Source organism: Carassius carassius, chromosome 38 (genome assembly GCF_963082965.1).
Source record: "Carassius carassius chromosome 38, fCarCar2.1, whole genome shotgun sequence".
Taxonomy (NCBI): Eukaryota; Metazoa; Chordata; class Actinopteri; order Cypriniformes; family Cyprinidae; genus Carassius; species Carassius carassius.
Window position 1 is genome coordinate 1,226,501 of NC_081792.1, and position 6,000 is coordinate 1,232,500.

The 6,000-nt window shown below is 45.0% G+C and overlaps 1 protein-coding gene and 4 non-coding genes across 5 annotated transcripts in view; 3 read left to right on the top strand and 2 right to left on the bottom strand.

Annotated features, from left to right (window-relative positions):
- The window catches only part of LOC132118917 (putative nuclease HARBI1), a gene marked incomplete at its 3' end in the record, with an annotated part of 265,948 nt that overhangs the window by 123,669 nt on the left and 136,279 nt on the right, over positions 1-6,000 (top strand). The window lies entirely within an intron of this gene.
- Positions 1,185-1,257, top strand: trnar-acg (transfer RNA arginine (anticodon ACG)). The gene has a single exon. It is a non-coding gene; the product is annotated as a tRNA-Arg (tRNA).
- trnar-acg (transfer RNA arginine (anticodon ACG)) lies at positions 2,501-2,573 on the top strand. The gene has a single exon. It is a non-coding gene; the product is annotated as a tRNA-Arg (tRNA).
- trnae-cuc (transfer RNA glutamic acid (anticodon CUC)) lies at positions 3,800-3,871 on the bottom strand. Its single transcript has one exon. It is a non-coding gene; the product is annotated as a tRNA-Glu (tRNA).
- On the bottom strand, positions 5,333-5,404 carry trnae-cuc (transfer RNA glutamic acid (anticodon CUC)). Its single transcript has one exon. It is a non-coding gene; the product is annotated as a tRNA-Glu (tRNA).

Genomic DNA, 6,000 nt, shown 5'->3' on the forward strand with positions numbered 1-6,000 from the left:
CAGAAGAAAAGGCAAATCTTCAGGCATTGTTCTTTTTTCCAAAAAAGACATATTCTGCACACCCTTTTCGATGTCTAGGGAAGACACGGACATGCTTCGGTATTGCCGTTCGTCTCACAAGCACTCCAACAAGCTCGGCGATTATAGGGGAAATAAACTGCAGGCTGGCAGCCAGTTGATTTTCGAATGAACAATTTCATCGCTACTCTGTAACTGCTTCATTACTTTGAAGGGTATAATGCCATGTGATTTTGATGTCATTGGCTTGCCATTTTGAAGCCTTATCACTAATTGCCACCTGGACATTTAGAATAAGTTGTAAACTGAGTTAAACTGAAGGAGCGAATAATCAGCAACTTTGCCGATTAAAAATTGGTCTCACTTTCATTGTTACCCTCACAATGTCATTTTGTATCTTGACAGAGTGACAATAGGCAGTTTTTCCTCTAGATAACGGTTGCCGTGTGTGTTTTCAAATGGATGACACAAGTATTTTCACCTGGAAAAGAGCTTAATTACCAGTTCGAGGTATCAATTCAGCAATCACAGGAATCTGCCCAAATAAACTGAACTCCCGGGGTGAGTACAAAAAAAACAGATCCCTTGAATGCATACAACACTATATAATTCAGAAAACCGTCCTTTTGGATAATTCTTGTTTTGCCAAATTATTATCACATTGTTACAGTCGCAGACCTAAAGCAACAGGCCACTACAAGATCCTGCGCCCACACTGACCACATGTATGGAAAGTGCGCCAGAAGCCAATGGCCAGTTTAAGGTTTCCAAATCCCATATGGTCTAGCGCTTAGGATTCCTGGTTTTCACCCAGGCGGCCCAGGTTTGACTCCCAGTATGGGAACGCATGCTCCTTTTTGCTTCCCTCCTCAAAAATCCAGCACATCTTCCTGCACCAGAAGTGACTTTTTGGCCAGCAGTAGAGCTACAAGACCGTGATATATCGAGGTTCTGTCTCACACTTTGCCCCTTTGATAGCTCAGCTGGTAGAGCGGAGGACTGTAGGTTGAGAGCGCCGAATCCTAACCACTAGACCACCAGGGGGGGCTGGTGGGTTGGTGGGCTTACCTCCTGAAAACAAGGTGAGAATAAGCAGACAGCAATGCTTGCCACTGTCTCATCTAAAACCAACAACTCTGTAGCAATCAGGGGTCTTTGCTATTGGTGGGCCAGTGGCGCAATGGATAACGCGTCTGACTACGGATCAGAAGATTCTAGGTTCGACTCCTGGCTGGCTCGCTTGTTTGTCTCCGGCTTATTTTGTTGTTGTGTTTTTTTTCTCTTCTCCAAAATCCAGAAGAAAAAGCAAATCTTCAGGCATTCTTCTTTTTTTCCAAAAAAGACATATTCTGCACACCCTTTTCGATGTCTAGGGAAGACACGGACATGCTTTGGTATTGCCATTCGTCTCACAAGCACTCCGACAAGCTCGGCGATTATAGGGGAAATAAACTGCAGGCTGGCAGCCAGTTGATTTTCGAATGAACAATTTCATCGCTACTCTGTAACTGCTTCATTACTTTTTTGAAGGGTATAATGCCATGTGGTTTTGATGTCATGGGCTTGCCATTTTGAAGCCTTATCACTAATTGCCACCTGGACGTTTAGAATAAGTTGTAAACTGAGTTAAACTGAAGGAGCGAATAATCAGCAACTTTGCCGATTAAAAATTGGTCTCACTTTCATTGTTACCCTCACAATGTCATTTTTGTATCTTGACAGAGTGACAATAGGCAGTGTTTCCTCTAGATAACGGTTGCCATGTGTGTTTTCAAATGGATGACACAAGTATTTTCACCGGGAAAAGAGCTTAATTACCAGTTCGAGGTATCAATTCAGCAATCACAGGAATCTGCCCAAATAAACTGAACTCCCGGGGTGAGTAAAAAAAACAGATCCCTTGAATGCATACAACACTATATAATTCAGAAAACCGTCCTTTTGGATAATTCTTGTTTTGCCAAATTATTATCACATTGTTACAGTCGCAGACCTAAAGCAACAGGCCACTACAAGATCCTGCGCCCACACTGACCACATGTATGGAAAGTGCGCCAGAAGCCAATGGCCAGTTTAAGGTTTCCAAATCCCATATGGTCTAGCGCTTAGGATTCCTGGTTTTCACCCAGGCGGCCCAGGTTTGACCCCCGGTATGGGAACGCATGCTCCTTTTTGATTCCCTCCTCAAAAATCCAGCACATCTTCCTGCACCAGAAGTGACTTTTTGGCCAGCAGTAGAGCTACAAGACCGTGATATATCGAGGTTCTGTCTCACACTTTGCCCCTTTGATAGCTCAGCTGGTAGAGCGGAGGACTGTAGGTTGAGAGCGCCGAATCCTAACCACTAGACCACCAGGGGGGGGCTGGTGGGTTGGTGGGCTTACCTCCTGAAAACAAGGTGAGAATAAGCAGACAGCAATGCTTGCCACTGTCTCATCTAAAACCAACAACTCTTTAGCAATCAGGGGTCTTTACTATTGGTGGGCCAGTGGCGCAATGGATAACGCGTCTGACTACGGATCAGAAGATTCTAGGTTCGACTCCTGGCTGGCTAGCTTGTTTTTCTCCGGCTTATTTTGTTGTTGTGTTTTTTTTCTCTTCTCCAAAATCCAGAAGAAAAGGCAAATCTTCAGGCATTCTTCTTTTTTTCCAAAAAAGACATATTCTGCACACCCTTTTCGATGTCTATGGAAAACACGGACATGCTTCGGTATTGCCATTCGTCTCACAAGCACTCCGACAAGCTCGGCGATTATAGGGGAAATAAACTGCAGGCTGGCAGCCAGTTGATTTTCGAATGAACAATTTCATCGCTACTCTGTAACTGCTTCATTACTTTTTTGAAGGGTATAATGCCATGTGGTTTTGATGTCATGGGCTTGCCATTTTGAAGCCTTATCACTAATTGCCACCTGGACGTTTAGAATAAGTTGTAAACTGAGTTAAACTGAAGGAGCGAATAATCAGCAACTTTGCCGATTAAAAATTGGTCTCACTTTCATTGTTACCCTCACAATGTCATTTTTGTATCTTGACAGAGTGACAATAGGCAGTGTTTCCTCTAGATAACGGTTGCCATGTGTGTTTTCAAATGGATGACACAAGTATTTTCACCTGGAAAAGAGCTTAATTACCAGTTCGAGGCATCAATTCAGCAATCACAGGAATCTGCCCAAATAAACTGAACTCCCGGGGTGAGTAAAAAAAACAGATCCCTTGAATGCATACAACACTATATAATTCAGAAAACCGTCCTTTTGGATAGTTCTTGTTTTGCCAAATTATTATCACATTGTTACAGTCGCAGACCTAAAGCAACAGGCCACTACAAGATCCTGCGCCCACACTGACCACATGTATGGAAAGTGCGCCAGAAGCCAAAGGCCAGTTTAAGGTTTCCAAATCCCATATGGTCTAGCGCTTAGGATTCCTGGTTTTCACCCAGGCGGCCCAGGTTTGACCCCCGGTATGGGAACGCATGCTCCTTTTTGATTCCCTCCTCAAAAATCCAGCACATCTTCCTGCAGCAGAAGTGACTTTTTGGCCAGCAGTAGAGCTACAAGACCGTGATATATCGAGGTTCTGTCTCACACTTTGCCCCTTTGATAGCTCAGCTGGTAGAGCGGAGGACTGTAGGTTGGAGTGTTGGCAATCCTTAGGTCGCTGGTTCGACGGAGGTCATTTTTTCAAGTGCTCACCATTTTTTTGGATTGGAGCTGGCTTTCTCGCAGCTGTTAGCAGAGCTAGAATTCGCAGTCCACAATTGGAAGCCAAAAGAGCTTTCCCTGACCGGGAATCGAACCCAGGCGGCGGCGGTGAGAGCGCCGAATCCTAACCACTAGACCACCAGGGAGGGGCTGGTAGGCGGAGGGGCTGGTAGGCTGATGGGCTGGTGGGCTTACCTTCTGAAAACAAGGTGAGAATAAGCAGACAGCAATGCTTGCCACTTTCACATCTAAAACCAACAACTCTGTAGCAATCAGGGGTCTTTACTATTGGTGGGCCAGTGGCTTAATGGATAACGCGTCTGACTATGGATCAGAAGATTCTAGGTTCGACTCCTTGCTGGCTCGCTCTGTGCTTGTTTTTCTCCGGCTTATTTTGTTGTTGTGTTTTTTTCTCTTCTCCAAAATCCAGAAGAAAAGGCAAATCTTCAGGCATTCTTCTTTTTTTCCAAAAAAGACATATTCTGCACACCCTTTCCAATATCTAGGGAAGACACGGACATGCTTCGGTATTGCCATTCGTCTCACAAGCACTCCGACAAGCTCGGCGATTATAGGGGAAATAAACTGCAGGCTGGCAGCCAGTTGATTTTCGAATGAACAATTTCATCGCTACTCTGTAACTGCTTCATTACTTTGAAGGGTATAATGCCATGTGGTTTTGATGTCATGGGCTTGCCATTTTGAAGCCTTATCACTACTTGTCACCTGGACATTTAGAATAAGTTGTAAACTGAGTTAAACTGAAGGAGCAAATAATCAGCAACTTTGCCGATTAAAAATTGGTCTCACTTTCATTGTTACCCCCACAATGTCATTTTTGTATCTTGACAGAGTGACAATAGGCAGTTTTTCCTCTAGATAACGGTTGCCGTGTGTGTTTTCAAATGGATGACACAAGTATTTTCACCTGGAAAAGAGCTTAATTACAAGTTCGAGGTATCAGTTCAGCAATCACAGGAATCTGCCCAAATAAACTGAACTCCCGGGGTGAATAAAAAAAAACAGATCCCTTGAATTTATACAACACTATATAATTCAGAAAACCGTCCTTTTGGATAATTCTTGTTTTGCCAAATTATTATCACATTGTTACAGTCGCAGACCTAAAGCAACAGGCCACTACAAGATCCTGCGCCCACACTGACCACATGTATGGAAAGTGCGCCAGAAGCCAATGGCCAGTTTAAGGTTTCCAAATCCCATATGGTCTAGCGCTTAGGATTCCTGGTTTTCACCCAGGCGGCCCAGGTTTGACTCCCGGTATGGGAACGCATGCTCCTTTTTGATTCCCTCCTCAAAAATCCAGCACATCTTCCTGCACCAGAAGTGACTTTTTGGCCAGCAGTAGAGCTACAAGACCGTGATATGTCGAGGTTCTGTCTAACACTTTGCCCCTTTGATAGCTCAGCTGGTAGAGCGGAGGACTGTATGTTGGAGTGTTGGCAAGCCTTAGGTCGCTGGTTAGACTCCGGCTCGAAGGAGGTCTTTTTTTTAAGTGCTCACCATTTTTTTGGTTTGGAGCTGGCCTTCTCGCAGCTGTTAGCAGAGCTAGAATTCGCAGTCCACAATTGGAAGCCAAAAGAGCTTTCCCTGACCGGGAATCGAACCCGGGCCGCGGCGGTGAGAGCGCCGAATCCTAACCACTAGACCACCAGGGAGGGGCTGGTGGGCTGGTGGGCTGGTGGGTTGGTGGTCTTACCTCCTGAAAACAAGGTGAGAATAAGCAGACAGCAATGCTTGCCACTGTCACATCTAAAACCAACAACTCTGTAGCAATCAGGGGTCTTTACTATTGGTGGGCCAGTGGCGCAATGGATAACGTGTCTGACTACGGATCAGAAGATTCTAGGTTCACTGGAATCTGCCCCAAAAAACTGAACCCCCGGGGTGAGTAAAAAAACAGATCCCTTGAATGCATACAACACTATATAAATCAGAAAACCGCCCTTTTGCATAATTCTTGTTTTGCCAAATTATTATCACATTGTTACAGTCGCAGACCTAAAGCAACAGGCCACTACAAGATCCTGCGCCCACACTGACCACATGTATGGAAAGTGCGCCAATGGCCAGTTTAAGGTGTCCAAATCCCATATGGTCTAGCTGTTAGGATTCCTGGTTTTCACCCAGGCGGCCTGGTTCGACTACGGTATGGGAACGCATGCTCCTTTTTGCTTCCCTCCTCAAAAATCCAGCACATCTTCCTGCACCAGATGTCGAGGTTCTGTCTAACACTTTGCCCCTTCGATAGCTC